General features: G+C 44.7%; 1 protein-coding gene across 5 annotated transcripts in view; it reads left to right on the top strand.

The window, feature by feature from the left end:
* The first annotated feature begins 12,815 nt into the window (after nucleotides 1–12,815).
* The window catches only part of cpt1ab (carnitine palmitoyltransferase 1Ab (liver)), a 97,879-nt gene continuing 89,999 nt past the window's right edge, over nucleotides 12,816–20,695 (top strand). For 2 of the 5 annotated variants that reach the window (XM_072272127.1, XM_072272132.1), the window contains exons 1-2: nucleotides 17,116–17,525; nucleotides 17,728–17,860. The gene's annotated coding sequence lies outside the window, so the exon portion shown is untranslated. Of the gene's footprint in view, nucleotides 12,893–16,870; nucleotides 16,968–17,115; nucleotides 17,526–17,573; nucleotides 17,598–17,727; nucleotides 17,861–20,695 lie in introns of those variants that run through there. The other 3 variants (XM_072272129.1, XM_072272128.1, XM_072272131.1) reach the window with 3 other exon arrangements.

Genomic DNA, 20,695 nt, shown 5'->3' with positions numbered 1-20,695 from the left:
AATGTGCTAAGGGCTTCCAGAGTGGTGAATGCTAAAAGTGCTCCAGCAGGACAGTCCTGTGGTGAGCGTTCCTATATCGAAGTCAGTTTCCATCCCTCATACGGAGTTCATCACTGTTACGATGACAAGCTGTATAGACACAGATTCCCTCATTAATGCACTTCAATGCTTTACAGCAAGATGAGGACAGGTTCATGAACTGTGCTCTGATAATGTAACAAACCTTCCTACAAAGATCCTGCAGGATCTTCATAACACTCCTCAAGGTTTCTGAGGAGTCATAGATGGAGCTAACTGTGGAGAGGATTCCCCTTTCTGGAGAGTAGATTAAATCTAAGGAAGAGGTTTAAGAAGGATTTGTCATTTCACACTGACTACACAGCTTTCATGAAGAATGTCATCTCCAAAGGCTATCTTGGATGGTAATCTTAAACTTGAAAGTATCAGACTGAATGCACCATCACTCTCTGTCAAGTCAAAATCATGAAGCTTCTGGAGCAGTAGCTGCTTAAACCTCTGCCTCTTGGTTATAGGCTTGTCCAGACTCTGTTCTTGGTTTTGATGTGCACCAGCCGTACGAATCCTCTAGATTTTGGCATGTTAACCTCTTTCTTTCTCAAAGGTAAACTAATCTGTAGTGGCCATCCACCAGTTTTGCAGATTTGCAACAAGCTCCATGAACTTGTGGTCTTTTCTTCACACACCAACTTGTTCATCCTGACGGCATTCAGGGAAATCTGCCCTGAAGAGCTGCTGCCTTTTTTCAGCTGAGCTTGAGTTGAGAGAAGCCATTAAGAAGTGGAATTATTCATAAATCAGTGATGTTCTTCTTCAGAAAGAAATGAAGTAGATTTTAACCCCTTCACACTCCCCCCCCCCCCTAAAAGAAAGGCATCTATGCTAGTCGTAAATGGAAGCAGGTCCAGTACATGTCAAACTTGTTCTGGAAACAGTGAATGGGTCAAAGATAGTAAAGATCACTCTGTACTGGCTAAGTGCTGGTAACCTCTGCCCCAGATGATTGTTGCAGGACTTGTATGGAAGAAGAAGAAAGAGGACATCTGTATGAATGTTAAGATTTCATGTCTCCTGTTTTTAGCAGCATATAGTTGTAATTATTATAGTGTAATAATTAGGGGCTGGGATATGGAAACCTTGTATCTATTTTCTACCTGTCTGTGTTGTATTATGGGTAATTTGTCATGTGATAGAACAGAAGAGTATAGTTACGTCTTCACACTTTGTCTAGTTCAGTTTAGTTTAGTTAGAGCCAGGGAGTCAGCCAGGGTGATTTTTTTTGTTGACGGCTTAGATATGCTTCAGAATGCTAAGATCACTAATGCAATCACTAACCCTGCCACTTATTTTGTTATATTGTTAGTCTTAGTATCATTCGTTTTTTGTCATTACAAGATTTTTTGTCTTTGCTGGTTTCTTATTAAAGGATTATAAGTATTCTTTGGAATTTGGTAATTTTGGAGCATACCATACAGTGTCAATCCCCATGTTCAGTCTCAGAGCGGTCTTAGTTTGTTCTCAAGTAACTGCTACAGCAACCATGAAATATAATTACTAGATGTGGCTGTGAAGCAGGATTAATTAATGGTATCTTTCGCTAAGGAAGAATGATTGTATCAAGAAAGTTTATATTCAGTTTGAGTGTGCAAATTGGGCCTAAACTTAAATAAAGATAGTTGAAAATGGGTAGTTGTCTATGAAGAACTTGGAAAATAAGTTAAAAGATAAAAATGCAGATAAGTAGTGGAAGACATATAAGGAGATGTGTTATAATTTCTAATCACAATCTATTTCAGTGATAAATAAAGACCAAGGGAATGATAATCCTTCTATGAAAAACCAAGGAAATTTGGGATAGCATCAAATTAGTATTGGCCAGAAATTTGGAGAAATTACATTAAACCAGTGAAAGACAAGAATGCAGACTGAGCAAGTAAGCTGGCAAGAAATGTAAACACCAACAGGAATGTCTGCTACATGCTGTATATAATGGGGAAGAAGGAAATGTCGGATTCTTTGAGGAAATATGTTACAGTTTTATATATAGTTTGTAAACAAGTAATAGGACGATATTCTGATGGATCATTTGATTTTTCTCCTTTAGGTAAGAGATGTGTTTGGGCAGTTTTTCAGGATTTTTAAGAAAATTGGTGATAAGTATTCATAGGTACAGATGAAAGCAAGAAAAATTTTTATACCAATAATTATGAATATTGTCACTGCTGGTACTTTTCCAGTTGTGGGTATGTTTTTTATATCTGCTTTTAACAAATCTACTGTAACTTCAGGTGTTTGCAAGTCCTCAATAGTGTGAGTGCATTCTGTTTCCTCACTAATCCAGTTTGCTTCTTGATTGTGCATCACTCTGTTTGACTGGATATTAGACCAAAAGTTCATTATCGCTGTGTTTGTTGGTTGTTCTGTGCTAGATTTGGTGACATTTTGGTGTGTCAAATTTATTTTCAAAGACCTATATTAACTAATAATTCTGTTTTCTTCATCTGGCACATTTCATGGTTCTATTTTGCCTGGCTTTGTTTTAGTGTTTCTATAAATTCTGCAATAATTTTGTTAGGTTGATCATATGTTGTGTTTGTATTTCCATAACTATTCCTTAGTTTTTCTCTTAACTTTCTTGCTCAGGTTATCCATTTTATACTCCATTAGGAGAGCTATTTCTACTCTTAAGGTTTTAATTTTTTCTGCTATTTTGGTGTTCTCATTTCATTACTCAGTTTTGAGTTTCTATTAATCAGTGCCTTGACTTTGAAGCCATTGCACTGCACTGCTGTTAATGCTGCACAGTATGTTTTCCTAAATATTGTGGTAATATGATATTGTTGACAGTATTAACAATTTTTGCTTATTAATATTATTATTTTTATTATGGATACATATGATGTTTGTTCCACTGAATTGTCTTCTTTTGACACCAGCTATAATGTGACTGGCTGTATTCTGAATCTGATCTTTTTCCTGTCCCTGTGAAAGTCATTTTGTACACTTTAAGGATCTCTGAAGACCACTTCATTGAATATTATTTGTAGAAATGATTTTCCATAAGCAGGTATATTTTTCTTCAGGAATTTATTTTGCTGTCCACTACACTACACTATCCAACCAATCCTGGCTGTACTTTTCCTGTTCTGCCTGTTGTCTCGTGCCTAACTCTCCTACTGCAAGCCGCTCACCATCTTTCTTTGGCAGTCTATGTGCGAGGAGAGTGTGTCAGCGTCAGAGCCTATGAAAGTCAAAAGAGAGAGGATAAAAGGAGCAGACTCAAGTAAGGCTGATCCTTTTGGGCAGTGCAGGTGTCAGCGTCAGAGGCCTAAACAGCTGCAAGTAAAAGGTAGATAGGCTCAAGTAGAGCGGCCATTGTCAGAGTATGCCAGTGATAGAGCGTGAAGGTTTTAGAATAACAGGCTTTGGTATGAATAGGTGAAGACACAATTAAGTAGAGGCAAGCTTTTTTCTTTTTTAGTATAGAGTGGTCATGATGGAATGCTCCTCCTATCAGATTGTAGGAATTCAAGGTACCTTAGGGTTTTTCTCATGGCTACATCTGCGGGAAGTGCACCTAACTTCAGCTCCTGACTGACCAGGTCAAAGAGCTGGAGCCAGAGTTGGATGTACTCAGGATCATTTGGGAGACCAAAGACTTTTTAAAGAGGTGGTCTCACCCAGCGTACAGGCTTCAGACAGTAGACGGGTGACCACCTAGAGAGGTAAGGGAATTAAGAAGTCAGTGCAGTATTCCTCTGTGGCCATTCCCCTCAGCAACAAGTATTCCTCTTCAGATACTGCTGGGAGGAGATGACCCACCAGATCACGACAGCAGCAGCCAGGCTAGTGGTACTGTGCCTGGCTCTGAGGCTCGACTGAGAAGGGTAAAGCCAGGCAGTGCAGTAGTTATAGGGGATTCTATAGTTAGCAGTTCAGCAAGGAGATTATATGGCCACATTGGACACCAGGATGGTGTGTTGCTTCCCATCATGTATTAGAGCAGCTGAAGGATATTCTCAAGGAGGAGGGTGAACAGCCAGAGGCCACAGTGCATATTGGCACCATTGACACAGGGAGAGCAGGGGCAATGAGTATATAGAGTTAGGAATGAGGCTGAAGTGAAGGACCGCCAAAGTTGCAATCTCTGGATTACTTTCTGTGCAGGTAGGAATGGGGTGACCTGTACAAGAGGGACAGGTTGCATGTGAACTGGAGAGTAAACAATATCCTGGCCAGAAGGTTTGCTAATGCTACTCCAAAGGGTGATAGCGTGGCTGAGGAGATGGAGCTGGGGACAGGGTTTCAAGCTCTTGGATTACAGTATTGGAACACTTTCTGGGGAAGAGGTGACCTCTACAGGAGGGGGGGGGGGGTGGCACCTGAACTGGAGGTGTAACCTATAGCCTGGCCGGGAGGTGTACTAATGCTACTTGGCAGGGTTTAGATTAGTTTTGCAGCGGGCTGAGAACCAGAGCACTGGGTCAGAAAATGAAGGCTCGGACCCGAAGGTAGATGTCAGGGAAAGTATTGAAAGGCAAAATCAAAATAACAAGTATGATGGGTCGGATAGTTTGAAGTGTGTAGTTCAGAGTATTATGGGTAAGGGGTGATGAACTTAGAGCATGGATCAGTACATGGAACTATGATGTTGTGGCCATTACAGTAATGGTTAAGAGAGGGGAAGGAATGGGTGATTAATATACCAGGTTTTTGAATTTTTAGGAAAGATAGAGGAGGAGATAAAGGGGGGCAGTGTGGAGTTGCACTGCTAATCAGGGACAATATCACAGCTGAACTCATGGAGGGGTCAGACTCTGAGACCACTGGGTGGAACTCAGGAATAAGAAGGGTGCAATCACACCGATCGGATTGTTCTACAGCCCCCCTAACCAGGGTTGAAATGTCTAATACCAGAGGACATGCATTGAAGCTGAGAGGGGGTAGGTTCAACAGGAATGTGAGGGGTAAGTTTTTTACTCAGAGTGGTGGGTGCCTGGTATGTTGGTAGAGGCAAATACATTAGAGGCTTTTAAGAGACGTTTGGATCAGCACATGGATGCAGGGAAGATGGAGGGATATGGACATGGTGTAGGTGGGTGGATTAGTGTTTGGGTGTTTTTGATTTGATTTTTAGCTGGTCTGGCACAACACTGTGGGCAAAATGGCCTGTTCCTGTGCTGTACAGCTCCATGTTCTGTCTCTAGCCTCGCTTCAGATAACTCTACCACTTTAAATATCTGTATATACTTTTCCAGAGGTAACTCTCTCTCATATTGTAGCTCATCTCTCAGGGTGGATTCCTGGATTACATATATATTCTGACTTCTGACAATCAAATCTTCCAAAGTACAACTTCACAGACTTTCTAATAAGGAAGTGCCAACAGGGACAGTGCTAAGGTGGTGCTAGCTGGGGCTATAGCACCACCAAAAAATTAACTGAAATTTCACATACAAATTGCAGCTGCTTTGCTTTTTCTGTACAGCTATACAGCTTGTTTCTCCAGTTGATCTAGTGAAACAGCACCCCCAATTACCACAGCACCCACGCAGCAATAAATTTATAAACTCTGTCAGATCCACTCTACACTTCTGCTTATTTGTTCGTTGTCAATGTCTTGCCGTTGCTGTCCTCAGATCCGTTAAGCTGATCTAAGATCACTTAAGGTAGTGATGTCACTCACTCTCACTCACACGAGAGATCGATAGTATACATCCAGGCGCCGATCCGTGGTCTCGCGAGACCAACGGATGCCACGCACAGCTAGTGTCGGCCTGGCACGTGTATTATTTTGGCGGTGTGAAAAATGGATCAATTTTTAGTGAGAAAACTACCTCATCCACAGGAATCAGTGGTGTCACAGCTTGAGCCTGTCTTAATTGAAAGTGACATGCAGAAAGAAGTAAGTGGGGATGAGGGCGACAGCAGTTCGTCAAAGGAGTGTGAGGGCAAAGTGGAGAAACAAGAATTGGAGCGGGATTCGGAAGAGAACGTGGATGAAGCTGTTCTTAGTGCTAGTGGGATTACTGTTAGCGATGTTAGCCAGCAGCCTGAGGAAGGACCCCATCGGTCAGCATTGAAAAAGTACCCTTCGCTGCTCGCAACAGTTTGGCAATCAGCAAAGGAGTTTTATTCGTGGCTGGTTGGACTGACTGGAATATTCGATCACAAAAGATACTATGTTTTGCTTCGCACGCAGGCATTTCCTGTGTGGAGGACATGGGTTCCATTCTGAGTCTACCTTCACTGTCACCGGTTACCACAACTGGCGGAAAGCTACAACAGCTTTCAAAACCCACCATGTAAGTACAGCTCATAAGTTTGCTATGGAGACATGGACCGAAGTCAAATTGAGAAAACAAGATGGTTCAAGATTAGGAAATATGCTTGACAAAGGACATGCAAAGATCATCCAAGACAATCATGAGTATATGCGAACTGTGGTTGAGTCTCCAGCAAGGGCAGACAGCGAATTACACAGTGGAATTTCTAGCTCCAATGAGACCCTACTGCAATGCATTTATAGATTTATACAAACTAATCTGCATATCTCTGACTCTACCTGTGACATCTGCCTCATGCAAACGGAGTTTCTCTTGCCTCAGATGCCTCAAAAACTACCTAAGTAATAGCAGCGGTGATGCTCAGAACAGCAACTTGGCCCTGTTGGCCATAAACAGCCGGAGGATCAAAGCACTTGACATCCAGAAAATCATTGATGCTTTCCCCACCAATCACAACAACAGACGGATTGTGCTTCTCTCAAAACATCAATGGTGAGCGCAGCTGATTTTTTAAAAAATTTGGGCCAAGACTAATGCTGATTGTTATTATTATTTTGTGGTAGATACCCCATAGTCCTTATGTTTCCTGCAAATCCTAAACTATTACATTTACTGCTATTAAACCTACCGGTTTTGCTTAGACTTCCAAGCAGTGATTCTTCAAAGTTGCTAGTGAACGCAGCAGGCCAGGCAGTATCTCTAGGAAGAGGTACAGTCGACGTTTCAGGAGTCCTGACGAAGGGTCTCGGCCTGAAACGTCGACTGTACCTCTTCCTAGAGATGCTGCCTGGCCTGCTGCGTTCACCAGCAACTTTGATGTGTGTTGCTTGAATTTCCAGCATCTGCAGAATTCCTGCTGCAAGCGGTGATTCTGTTGATTTTTGTTTTGAATTCAGTAGCCGATTAATTGAGGTATTGCATGGTCAGAGTACGATTTGTCCAACTCCTGGTAAAGCCTTGCATCTGTTTTTGCCTTATTTGACTTTAATAACAGTGTATCTTTTGGCATTGTCGGTCTATGTAATGCGAATAGCAATAGACATTGCGGGATGGTGTTGTGTTTTTCAGTTGAAAAGCACGCATTTGCTGCTGATTGTGGGATTTGTGCGTGATTCACGTTGTGCGCTGTGGGTCGGATGCTCTGTTGGTTTGTTTGTTTATGCTCTGTGTAGCCCCGGTTGTCTCCTATGCTGTTGACACTGTCACAGTTCACTTCTATATTATATCTATCAATTGCTGTTGCTTGTGAGTCAACAGAGGCATTTATAGTAGGCACATAATGCTTGAAACTGACTTTTGAACGCCACGCGTCTGGCCTTGTGAATACATATTACCATAGGGCAGCAGTCCCCAACCACCGGGCCGCAAAGCACATGCTACCAGGCTGCGAGGAAACGATATGATTTGGCAATATGAAACGATATGAGTCAGCTGCACCTTTCCTCATTCCCTGTCACGTCCACTGTTGAGCTTGAACGCACGCGAGGTCATTACCCACGCGTCATCCATGTCAGCGCGGGAAGAAGATCAACTCCTCGAGCTTGTAAATGACGGTGGGCTGAAAAGTATGTTTGACATAACATTTCTGCCGGCATTCCGGATCAAAGTCAAGGCTAAATATCCTGAGATAGCCACGAAAGCACTGAAAACGTTGCTTCCATTTCCAACATATCTCTGCAAAGCGGGCTTTTCTGCAATGAACACAACGAAAACTAAACTGCGGAATAGACTGGAGATAAGGAACCCCCTTCGTGTATCGTTGTCTCCCATCACCCCTCAATAGGACCGTCTTGTTGTAGGAAAACAAGCCCAGGGCTCCCACTGATTCAGCGATATTGGTGTGTTGCAATGATTTTATATGTTCATACGGGGAAAATATGTGCTGTGTGTTTAATATCCAAACGTTATTTAAAATGTTATGATGCTATTGACTTATAAGTGACTTATAATTGACTTACCACTATATTCATGCGCTGTGTTACATAAAACCTAAAATAACACTAACATATAGTAAAAGCAGGAATGATATGATAAATACACAGCCTATATAAAGTAGAAATAATGTACAAACAGTGCAGCTTCACTGAACAGAATTGCCAAAAACGATTTGTAGAAAACAATCGGCACGTACACGCACGCGCACTGGTGCCTGTGCAAGGCTTCATGGTCATGACAGTCTTTCTCGGGGCAAACACAACGTATTTGACTGCTACTCTTGTCCGTTGGCAACCCTACCACACCCCCCCCCCCCCCACCCGGTCGGACGGTCCGCAAGAATATTGTCAATATTAAACAGGTCCGCAGCGCAAAAAAGGTTGGGGACCCCTACCATAGGGTACATCCCTCAGCACCATCACTGAATAATTCAGCCCCACTGTATCACCAGCAAGAGATAATCTCTGGCACCGCCACTGAATGCCAATGGTTCTCCTTAATTCTAGCTGTGAGTAGTGAACTGGTAAAGTGCCTGTAATGTGAGTAGTGAACTGGTGAGGTGCCTGTAATGTGAGTAGTGAACTAGTAAAGTGCCTGTAATGTGAGTAGTGAACTGGTAAAGTGCCTGTAATGTGAGTAGTGAACTAGTAAAGTGCCTGTAATGTGAGTAGTGAACTGGTAAAGTGCTTGTAATGCATCTAATGCAATCTCCAGATTCCTGATCGACTGTTCTCCCCTTGTGACCAGTCCGGTAAGATAATAACCTTGGCCTGTGCTGCTTAATCCACTATAGACGTATAGTCTAAATAGGGTCCTAGAGCACAGAAGAGGCTGTTCGGCCCAACTGGTCCATGCTGACCGTGATGCCCCATCAAAGCTAGTCTATTTGCCTGCATTTGTCCCGTATCCTTCTAAACCAAGTGTTCCCAACCTGGGCTCCATGCACCACTCCATTAATGGTAGGGGTTCTTGGCATAAAAACTGTTGGGAGCCCCTGTTCTAAACCTTTCCAATCTATGTACTGTCCAAATGTCTTTTAAAAGTTGTATTATATCAGCCTCAACTACTTCCTCTGGCAGTTCATTCTATATAGATTTTGTGCTGTGTTTAAAATAAAAGATACACCTCAAGTTCCTAATAAATCTTTGCCTTTGACTTTTTGCCTACTGCCTCAGGTTCTTCATTCCCCAACCCTGATTTTATGTAAGACCATAAAACATTGGAGTACATTTAGGCCATTCGTCCCATCGAATCTGTTCGGCTTTTCCATCAGGGCCGATTTACTGTCCCTCTCATTCCCATTCTCCTGCCTTCTCCCTGTAACCTTTAACATCCTTACTAATCAAGAACTTATCAACCTCTGCTTTAAATATTCTCAATAACTTGGTCTCCACAGCCATCTGTGGCAAAGAATTTCACAGATTCACCTCCCTCTGGCTAAAGAAATTCCTCCTCCTCTCTGTTCTGAAGGGACAATGTCCTTCTACCCTGAAGCTGTGCCCTTTGGCCCTAGACTCTCCCATGATCAAGTATCTGCTTGTCACAGGAAGCTGTGCCCTTTGGCCCTAAATCCTCCCATGATCAAATATTTGCTTGTCACAGACTGTCGTCAGGGAACAGTAAGTGTTAATTCCATATTCAAAAATGGGAGCTAGGACCAGCATATATCCCTATAAACCCACTTATGTGGACTCACAATGAATAGCGATGGTGTGGACTCTTTCTCCAGTCTCTCTTTTCTTTGGGCAGGTTAATTAGCTGAAACTGCAGCCGCAAGGATTAAGCTTTCTTGGAATTGGAATTGGTTTGTTATTATCACATGCACCGAGATACTATGAAAAGCTTATTTTGCGTACAGATTGTATGGATCAATTTATTATACAGTACATTGAAGTAGAACAAAGTAAAATATTAACAATGTTAAGTAAAGTGCAACAGCTACAGAGAAAGTTCAGGGCAAATAAACAAAAAGGTGGAAGATCATATCAAGGTAGATTGTGAGGTCAAGAGTCCATTATATTGTACTAGGAAAACATTCAATAACCTTATAACAGCAGGTTAGAAGCTGTCCCTGAGACTGCTGGTATGTGCTCACCGGCTTCTTGCACAACCCACTCCTGTTTCCTCAGTGCATCCTATGCGGCCTCAGCCTGCTCAGTCGTTACATATCCTGCAGCACAGCACCAATAGCTTATTGTTTCCTTAAGCAGCATCTCAGTGTTGGCGCGTGGCCAAGTGGTTAAGGCGTTTGTCTAGTGATTTGAAGGTCGCTAGTTCAAGCCTTGGCTGAGGCAGCGTGTTGTGTCGTTGAGCGAGGCACTTAACCACACGTTGCTCTGCGATGTCACCGGTGCCAAGCTGTATGGGTCCTAATACCCTTCCCTTGGACAACATTGGTAGCATGGAGAGGGGAGACTTGCAGCATGGGCAACTGCTGGTCTTCCATACAACCTTGCCTAGGCCTGCGCCCTGAAAACTTTCCAAGGCGCAAATCCATGGTCTCATGAGACTAACGGATGCCTAAAAAAAACTAAAGCAGCATCTCTCATGCTGTAGCAAAACAAACACACGGAACTCGGCAGATCAGGTAGTATCTGCGGAGGAAAGTGGACGGTTGAAGTTTCAGGTCAGGACCCTTCATCTGGTCCAAAAGACGGAGGTAGCCAGTATAAAGGGGTTAGGAGCAAAATGACCAGTGGATTTAGGTGTGGAGGGGTTTATAGGTAGATGAGGAGGGGAGAGTGGACTTGTATGGGGCTCGTAACACTGTCTCCATCTCGGTCTCTTTCTGAGACCAGATATATTACAGAGACACATATGCCTTTCCACAGACTGCATTACTATCCAATGCAACACACACAAAATTCTAAGGGAACTCAGCAAGGCAGGCAGCATCCATGGAAATTAATAAACAGTTGACATTTTGAGCTGAGACCCTTCTTGATGACTGGAGAGGAAGGGGGAAGATACCAGAATAAAAAGGTGGGGAGAGGGTAAGGAGTACTAGCTAGAAGGTGATAGGTGACGCCAGGTGGGTGAGAAAGGTAAATGGTTGGAGAAAAGGGAATCTAATAGCAGAGGAGAATGGACTATGGGAGAATGGGAAGAAAGAAGGCGGGTCACCAGGGCGAGATGATCGGCAGGTGAGGAAAAAGGGTAAGAGGTCAGAGTGTTCAAAGTTCAAAGTAAATGCATTATCAAAGTACATATGTCACCAGAAACAACCCTGAGATTAATTTTCTTGTAGGCATACTCAATAAATTCAATATCTATAATGCATCAAGAGGGCAGACAACCAGTACGCAAAAGACAACAAAAAGAAAGAAAGAAAATAAATAAATAAATAGATCAATAGATAGATAGATAAATAAGCAATAAATATTGAGAACCTGAGATGAAGTGTCCTTGAAAGTGAGTCCATAGGTTGTGGGAACAGTTCAGTGATCAGGCAAGTGAGTGGGGAATAGAAGAGAGAAGGAGGAGAGGAAAAAATTACCAGAAGGAGAAATTGATGTTCATGCCATCTGGTTGAAGGCTACCAAGACGTAATATGAGATGTTGCTCCTTCACTCCATTGTGGCAAAAGAGGAGGCCATGGACCAATATATTAGAATGGGAATGGGAATCGGAATTTACAAACTTAATACCATCATTCCAAATAAACTGATTCCTAAGCTCCGGAACCTGGGCCTTAGCACTCAGATCTGCAGCTGGATCTTCAACTTCCTCACAGACAGGACCCAGGCTGTAAAAATAGGGGACAAGCTCTCCTCTACAATCACCCTGAGCACCGGTGCCCCACAAGGCTGTGTACTCAGCCCCCTGCTGTACTCACTGTACAGCCATGATTGTGTAGCCAAGTTTCCATCAAACTCAATATATAAGTTCGCTGATGACACAACAATTGTGGGCCGTATCTCAGGTAATGGTGAGTTTGAGTACAGAGAGGAAATTAAGAACCTGATGGCATGGTGCGAAGACAATAACCTATCCCTCAACGTCAGCAAGACGAAGGAATTGGTTGTTGACTTCAGAAGGAGTAGTGGACCGCACAACCCAATTTACATCGGTGGTGCGCAAGTGGAACAGGTCAGAAAGCAGAGAGTGAGGGAAGTAAAGATGTGTTTGGTGGTAGGGTTATAGCCAGTAAAGGGGATTCAGTCTCAGTGGGCAAAAATGTCTGTATGGACATGGTGGGCCTGTTCCAGTGTAGTACGACTCCATGCGTAATTGATATTAAGGAAATGAGGGACATGGACGAGTGCAAGGCGGTGCTGAGGTAAAAGATAGACCATGTTTATTGAATGACCGAGAGGGAATGACGGGCCAAATGGCCTGATCCCATTGCTTCCCAGCTCAGCGCAGCCGGCAACGCGCAGCTAGTTTTCCACGGCCTGGACTCGGCCAGACGTTTATCGCGGGCGTGTCCACAGGCTGAGTCGCGCGTTGGATAGAAAAAGGGAAGGCACTCGGCTCCCGCAAAGACTGCCAGGAAAGACCGAGGCTCCAATCCGAATTCCGGGACCAGGCCCACCGCCGATCAGCGACATTCCCGAGGGATCCGCCCCCTCCTTCCGATTGGTCGCTGCCCGGCATTTCATAAATATTGGATAAGGTGGGCGGTATTTGTGGCCAGAGGAGACACGGACCCGGTAAGGGGATCGAGAGGGGTCGGTACCGGGGTTTACATCAGCGATTAGACCTGTCGGTACCGGGAGTTTACATCAGCGATTAGACCTGTCGGTACCGGGGGTTTACATCAGCGATTAGACCTGTCGGTACCGGGGAGTTACGTACATCAGCGATTAGACCTGTCGGTACCGGGGAGTTACGTACATCAGCGATTAGACCTGTCGGTACCGGGGGTTTACATCAGCGATTAGACCTGTCGGTACCGGGGAGTTACGTACATCAGCGATTAGACCTGTCGGTACCGGGGGTTTACATCAGCGATTAGACCTGTCGGTACCGGGGAGTTACGTACATCAGCGATTAGACCTGTCGGTACCGGGGGTTTACATCAGCGATTAGACCTGTCGGTACCGGGGAGTTACGTACATCAGCGATTAGACCTGTCGGTACCAGGGGTTTACATCAGCGATTAGACCTGGCGGTACCGGGGAGTTACGTACATCAGCGATTAGACCTGTCGGTACCAGGGGTTTACATCAGCGATTAGACCTGGTGGTACCGGGGTTTACATCAGCGATTAGACCTGTCGGTACCGGGGGTTTACATCATCAGCGATTAGACCTGGCGGTACCGGGGAGTTTACATCAGCGATTAGACCTGGCGGTACCGGGGAGTTTACATCAGCGATTAGACCTGTCGGTACCGGGGTTTACATCAGCGATTAGACCTGTCGGTACCGGGGTTTACATCAGCGATTAGACCTGGCGGTACCGGGAGTTACGTACATCAGCGATTAGACCTGGCGGTACCGGGGAGTTTACATCAGCGATTAGACCTGGCGGTACCGGGGAGTTACATACATCAGCGATTAGACCTGTCGGTACCTGGGGTTTACATCAGCGATTAGACCTGGCGGTACCGGGGAGTTTACATCAGCGATTAGACCTGGCGGTACCGGGTACCGGAACCGTGGGTGGGAAGCAATGAAACCGGATAAGTACCGGTGTACCAGGTATACCTGTGGTCGGTAGACTGGGTGGAGGATAGTAGTACTGTCATTTTAGGGAGAAGTTGCATGGTTAAATGGGTGAAAACTATCCCAGAGTGTTCATAGCCAGAGGTATGTTATTGGGGAAAGAACCTTTTTTGCTTGGATCAAAGTGAGCCACTGAATTTGTGAAAGGTGGCTGATGCTCAATGAACCTGCTCCAGTGGTTTTGAAGAGGTGACTAAAGTATTCCCAGAGGAAGGTCCATGGACCTCCCTTTCATTGGCAGGTGAAACCCCTCAGTGACTGTGCTGCTTAAAGCTGTAAGGTAGAATGGAAGGGCTGCCTATGTAGCTGGCCAGGCAGCTGAAGTGGTGTGACAGTGAGCAGTGTTCATGTTTACCCAAGTTGCCATGTCACAAAGATGGGCAGATTTGAAAGGAATTTACATTATGAAGAATTGTGAATACATTAAATTTCAAAACTTTAATGTAAGTAAATATGCAATCAGTTATTTTGGATTGACCAGCAGAGATTTAAATGCTAAATATGGTAGTTACAGAATCCAGACAGGCTTGGGCATCATGCAAAAACAGCACTAAACACTATGGAGAGTACTGGAGCAGTAGGAGTAGGCTGCTCTCATGGGTGGAACCGATGACCTGTGGACTATCAGCCATCCCTGTTTGCCAGCAGGTCCTAGAAATCCTCTAGGGAATCCCAGCTCCCTAAAAAGAGTGGCCCATGATGCAAGGGGAAACACACTCAAGGACCAAGGAAGCTAGCGTTTAGGCCCCAGTCTTCTGCGCTCCCCCACCCCACGTGCTATGTCTTCATTGCCAGACTCAAGGCAATGCTTGAGGCTTATTGGGGCTGGGATTGCTTCTGTCCAATTCAATAGTGGAAGATGAAGGCAAGTCTTTCTAAGGCTAACAATGAGAAGGGGGCAGGCATCTCCTTGAGGGTCATTGATGATGGATGCCACCTTTTGAAATTGTCCTCGATGGCTGGGAGGCCAGTGCCTGTGATGGAGTTGGCTGAGCGTACAGCTCTCTCTGTACCTGGAATCATGCACGATTCACAGTCGACTGGTATGCAGAAATTAGGAAAGCTCACAGGGTTGATAGTTTATTGTGTGAACTGGATACTGGATAGGGGTTGTATTGGAACTTCTAATTAAACCACAACAGAGGACCTTATACAGAATATGATTGTGAGAAATGTTAGGAATAGTCACGCTTGTTCCGCTGAAGTTTATATCTAAAAAGGGATTTAATTGAACCATATAATGTATTGACAGTGAGTGCAGAGAGGATGTGGGAGAATGCAGAACCAAGAGTGAAGAAAATGATACATCTTCCCTTTAAGGCAGAAATGAGGGGAAATTCTTACTTATGCTAGTGAGCTTTTGTTACTCTCTTCCTCAAAGCCAAGTATTTGAATAGTGTTAAAGAGTGTTAGATGCTTGATAAGAAGGAGACAGGAATGCAGATCGGAAGTGGCAAACAGATCAGCTACAATTTTATTGAATGGTGGAACAGAATTGAGAGGCGAGTTGTCTTCTCCTGCCTCAGCTCACATATTTGTAAATGCTCGTAGTGTAATTAAATGCTCTGGTGATTACAATGATTTTACTCAAAGTGTAACTAAGTATTTTTACAGTGAAAATACTCGCAATGTAACTAGGGCATTTACTTGAAACATGATCTATCTTTTTCTTTCTATAGACACTGTCTGGCCTGCTGAGTAACCCCTGCATTTTGTGTTTTTTTTATTTCAGATCTCAGCATTTGCATTTTTTTTGCTTCTCAAAACACCTCTGTTTATCAGGCATGTTATTTTACAGGCTGGCTAGGCTGTTCTTTAGTTGAATGGTGACATTCTGTACAATGGGACAAGGCTGCTATTGTTTTTTATGGAAGGGTTCCACGTGGGCCCGGAATCGCCCTGCGTTTTAGGTGAGATCAGATGACCTGACCTCTGTGCCATGTTTAAGTGGTGAAATGTCATATTGTATTTGTTCTGAACTGGGTCACTGCCGATTTTCACAATAGCAGGCAGGGTAACTCGGTTAGTTTTCTGGCGAGGTTAACTGCTGATGTAATTGATTTGCCATGGGATTACTGGCAAGGTGATTGGTGATGGAGCGAGTACTTTATGGTCAATGGCAAAAGCCTTGGAGCCTCCTTTGATACTGGTCAATGGTCCATTCAGTAGGTGAGCAAAAGCCTTGGTGACTCCCCGTCTCCTCCGATACTCCCATTTGCCAAGAAGCTCCCTCCTGCCACTTTTGGTCAGGGGTCCTTCTCCTGTGCTCCACTTTTGTGTCAGAAATTACCCATCTCCGCTGCTTCCCCCCCCCCCTCTCTTTTCTTCTCCAGCCTGGTGGTTCTCCTCACTCTTTCAGATTCCATCAGCTGTCTCCCCTCGATGCCTCCACCTATCACGTCTGTTTCTGTCACTGTTTCCCCGTCTGCCCATCACTTTGAACCACCTTTCACCTGTCAGCTCATGCTCCGCCCCTTCCCTCCAATGTTTTATACAGTCTGTCTCCTCTCTATCTTTCAGTCCAGATGAAGGGTTGTGGCCATTTCCTCCCTCCAATGCTGCCTGACCTGCTGAGTTCCTCCAGCATCCGCCGTCTCCTCTGTTCCTCAGACACGAGCTTACCTCACCTGGAACAGCTGCACCCTCTCCGCTCATCCTTCCCACCTCTGCCTCTCTCCCCACCTGGAGCTTTCTCCTCTTTCCACCAGTCCCTCTACCTGTTGTTGTTGGCCCTGCCCACTGATGCCCCGTCTGCACGAGTTGCACTTTACCCAGCCGTGACATAGAGGTTGGTTTGAGCTGTGAGCAGGCATTGTATGTTCACAGTGGGCAATATCCTTTCAGTGGAACTGAAAAGGGGGTGGGGTGGGAGAGCTGGAATGGGATGGGACATCAGGGAATTCAGGAGGCCGGTTGGTGGTCCAGCGGAGCTGCTCAGGCAGAGGGCGGTGTCTGATGCTGAACTTATGTCACAGCAGCAGTGATGTGAAGCCGGCTACACGCAGTTGTGAACCGCTGGGACAGCGACTGAGCAGGGGCTTCGACTCTGTCGCACGAAGGTCTATCTATGTTTCAGTCTCTCCCTCACAGCACCCTCCCCTTTGTATTTCTGTCAGCTTGTCGTTTGTCTTTCTTCTTCTCACTCCTCCCCCTCGCCTCCCTGTCCCTCCACCTCCGGCCCCCCTCCGACTAACCCCCCCATCCCTCCCCCTCACATCCTCTCCCACCATTTTCTTTTTCTCTCCTCCACTCTTCTACTCTTCCCCTTCCCCCTCTCCAACAGTTTTCTCTTCCTTCCCCTTCTCTCCACCCTTCCTGACTCTTTCGCTTTCTGCAGCTCTCCCTCTCACCCCTCCCCCACCCGTTCTCTTTCTCTCTCTTCTCCCCTCCCCACCTCTGTCCCTCCCTCTCTTTCCCTCCTCCTGGCACTCGGACATCCAGTGGATTTGTGTGCGTTCTGTTGATGTCTCTATTCCTGTCTGCCAGGCACCCGATAATTTTCCAACATACCCCGTTCCTGTCTGACGTGGATTGGTTTCCTTCATTGATTTCACTCTTATTTCGAGGCTGAGATCAAGCTAACTGATGGTGGTTACCATGATATTTTCCTTCCCTTGGTGAGCCACTTCTGTTTAAAAGAGGAAACACGTTTTGAGCTTCCTGTTGTAGTTGCTGAGAGTATCGTATCGGTGAGCCTTCACCTCATCTGCAAAGAGCAATCGTGCTTTCAGCCCAGTGATGGAAATTTAGCTTTGGTATGTCCGATTTGTTCTGTGAATGGCAGACCTAAAAGGCATTTTCTGTGCTTTTGAATTACAGGCAGAAACAGTGACTAATTCCGGAGAGAGGGAGAGAGAAAGAGAACAAAGTGTTTGTCAACTCCGTCACTGTGCTCTAATTTTCCATTGATGCAAAGAAAAACTTTGTGCCGAGCCTGAGTCCAAAGCCTTTGGTAAGTGTCTGTGCTTTTGTTTTCGCTTGGCTGAGCCAGAGGCTGTGCCCTGCTGCCTGACTTTTCACCTACTTTCTGAGGCAAGTAATGATGACATTGGCTGGGTGGAGCAGTAAGGACTTTGCTGGCCTGAGTTGAGCTGTGCAGCAATAAACAACACTCAGTTCAGATTACAGCAAATCCAGTCACCTTTGTTGTTTGTTGTTCACCTTTAAATTTGCCACTTTCTGTGTAAAATCACAAACTGCGTTGGAGCTGGAACCTGTTCCTCCAGTCCCGATCTTGTTAATGAAAGAAACAGAAGGTTAATAGGCCATTTGGCTCCTTGCTGCTGCCCCATTATTCAGACTGATGGGGTTGATTCCCAAAATTAGAAGTTAATAATAATTTGTTCGGGTGCCAATGACACACCGGTCATTTCAGAGGGGACCTGCATAAGATATGTTGCTAACGGGATGGCGGGAGAATTTTGAGTTGCAAGAGAGTAATTGTGAAATGATTGCATTTGGTTGTCATGAAGACAGGGCAGGGGCAGCCAGGGAGCATGTGCACAGAGTTTCATTGGGAGCAGGTAGGAAATGCAAGGAGGAGAACTAGGCAGCTAGAATTAGCACTCAGACACACTTTCCTCCGCTAGTTCTATCCCTTCGATTCCTTTAACAAGCCAAAATTTTCAATCTTCAATTGTAGGGTGAAGAATTCTGGGTGAGGAACTTGCATCTCATCTTTGTCCTAAATGGGTGACACTTTATTTTGAGGCTTCCCCCTGATCTAGCTACTCCAACCAGCAGAAGCATCCGCTCTGCCAATGCTGTAAAAGTGCTGTATGTTTCATCTGAAACGAGGGGAAGATGAGAAAATACTGGAGAAACTCAGCAGGACAGGCAGCATCTCTGGAGGGAACTGAACTGTCAACCTTTTGGCCATCAGGACTGGAAGGCAAAGGGGCAGAAGCCAGATTAAGAAGGTTGGGGGAGAGGAAGCAGCACTATTCCCCTCCACAGATGTTGCCTGACTTGCTGAGCTCCTTCAGCATTTTGTATGTATAGTTCAAGATTTCCAGCATCTACAGAATCTCTTCTTGTGAAAGATGAGAAAAATGTTTAATTTAACATTTTGCTAAATTCTGGAATGCATAGCCAAAAACAGAGGAGGAAGCAAATCCATAAGTAGAGTTCAGAACAGAATTCTATAAATAGGCACAGAAAGACAGAGAAATTACACAGCTTGAGAATTTGCACAGAACTGGTTGTCCACCACAGGAAAGATGTGATTGCGCAATATAATCCTGGAAAATTGTAGTCGTGAGGAACAATAGAATAAGCTGGGCATATTTTAGCAATGATTAAGAGGCACTTAGTCAGAACATGAACAGGGCATAGACCATGTGTGGTTTGAATTGGCATCATGGTTGTCACAGACATTGGGCCGAAGGGCCTTTTCCTGTGCTATAATCTGTGTTCTATCTTCTCTAGAAGAGCGGGGGCTGGGGAAGAGAAGTGGAACGAATCAGATTCAGGTTTATTATCACTGACATTTATCGTGAAATTTGTTTTATTTTGTGTGGCAGCGAGTATAGTACAAGACCAAAATCACTACATATTACAAAATATGAATAGTGCATAAGATTATCGCAGAATTGTTGGACAGAGTCAAAAGGAAACCACCTCACAGAGGAGTGAAATTTAAAACAATATGGAAGGGTTGTGGGGAAGATGAGGTAGAGTGCTTCTCACCCAGAGAGTCACATTTGAACTCTACTGGGTGGGTGCCTGAAGGGTCATGACCTGAAGAACTGAGGACCCTGCACTAGGAGGTCAGGATAGGCTGGGGAGCTCTTTGTCAACCAACACTACAAAGGAAAATGTGCTATGCAAACTGAAAGGTCTTGAGGTGTTTAAGTCATCTAGGCCAGATGGACTACATCCCAGAGTCTTGAGAGAGGCTGCTGAAGAGATAACAGATGCATTGGTCATGATTTTTCCAGAATCACTTGAGTCTGGCATGGTGCCAGAGGACTGAAAAATTGCAAATGTCATCCACCCTTTAAGAAGGGAGGAAGGCAAAAGAAAGGAAATTATAGGCCTAACCTCAGTGGTTGGGAAAGTGTTGGAGTCTATTATTGAGGACAAGGTTTTGGGGTACTTGGAGACTAATAATAAAATAGGTCAAAGTCAGCATAGTTTTTGTGAAGGGAAATCTTGCCTGACAAATCTGTTGGAGTTCTTTGAGAAAGTAACAAGCAGGGTGGACAAAGGAGAGGCAATGGATGTCATTTACTGGGATTTTCAGAAGGCGTTTGATAAGGTGCCACGCATGAGGCTGCTTAACAAGGTAAAATCCTATGGCGTTATAAGAAAGATACTGGCATGGATAACAGAATGGCTGACGGCAGGAGACAGTGAATGGGAATGAAGGAGACCTTTTCTGGTTGGCTGCCAGTGACTAGTGGTGTTCCTCAGGGGTCAGTATTGGGACCACTGCTTTTCACATTGTTTTGTCAGTGATGTGGATAATGGGATTGATGGCTTTGTGGCAAAGTTTGCGAATGATATGAAGATAGGTGGAGGGGTAGGTAGTGCTGAGGAAGCAATGTGATTGCAGCAGGACTTGGACAAATTGGAAGAATAGGAAAAAAGTGGCAGATGGAATAGTGTTCAGAAATGTATGATAATGCATTTTGGCAAAAGGAACAATAGTGAGAACTATTATCTAAATGAGGAGAAGGTTCAAACAACAGAGGTACAGAGGGACTTGGGATTCCTTGCGCCAGATTCCCAGAAGGTTAATTCACAAGTTGAATCTGTGGTAAAGAAGGCAAATATAATGTTGACA

Source organism: Mobula birostris, chromosome 11, assembly GCF_030028105.1.
Source record: "Mobula birostris isolate sMobBir1 chromosome 11, sMobBir1.hap1, whole genome shotgun sequence".
Lineage (NCBI taxonomy): Eukaryota > Metazoa > Chordata > Chondrichthyes > Myliobatiformes > Myliobatidae > Mobula > Mobula birostris.
Note: the sequence above shows the minus strand (reverse complement) of the source record. Positions and strands in the feature narration are given on the sequence as shown.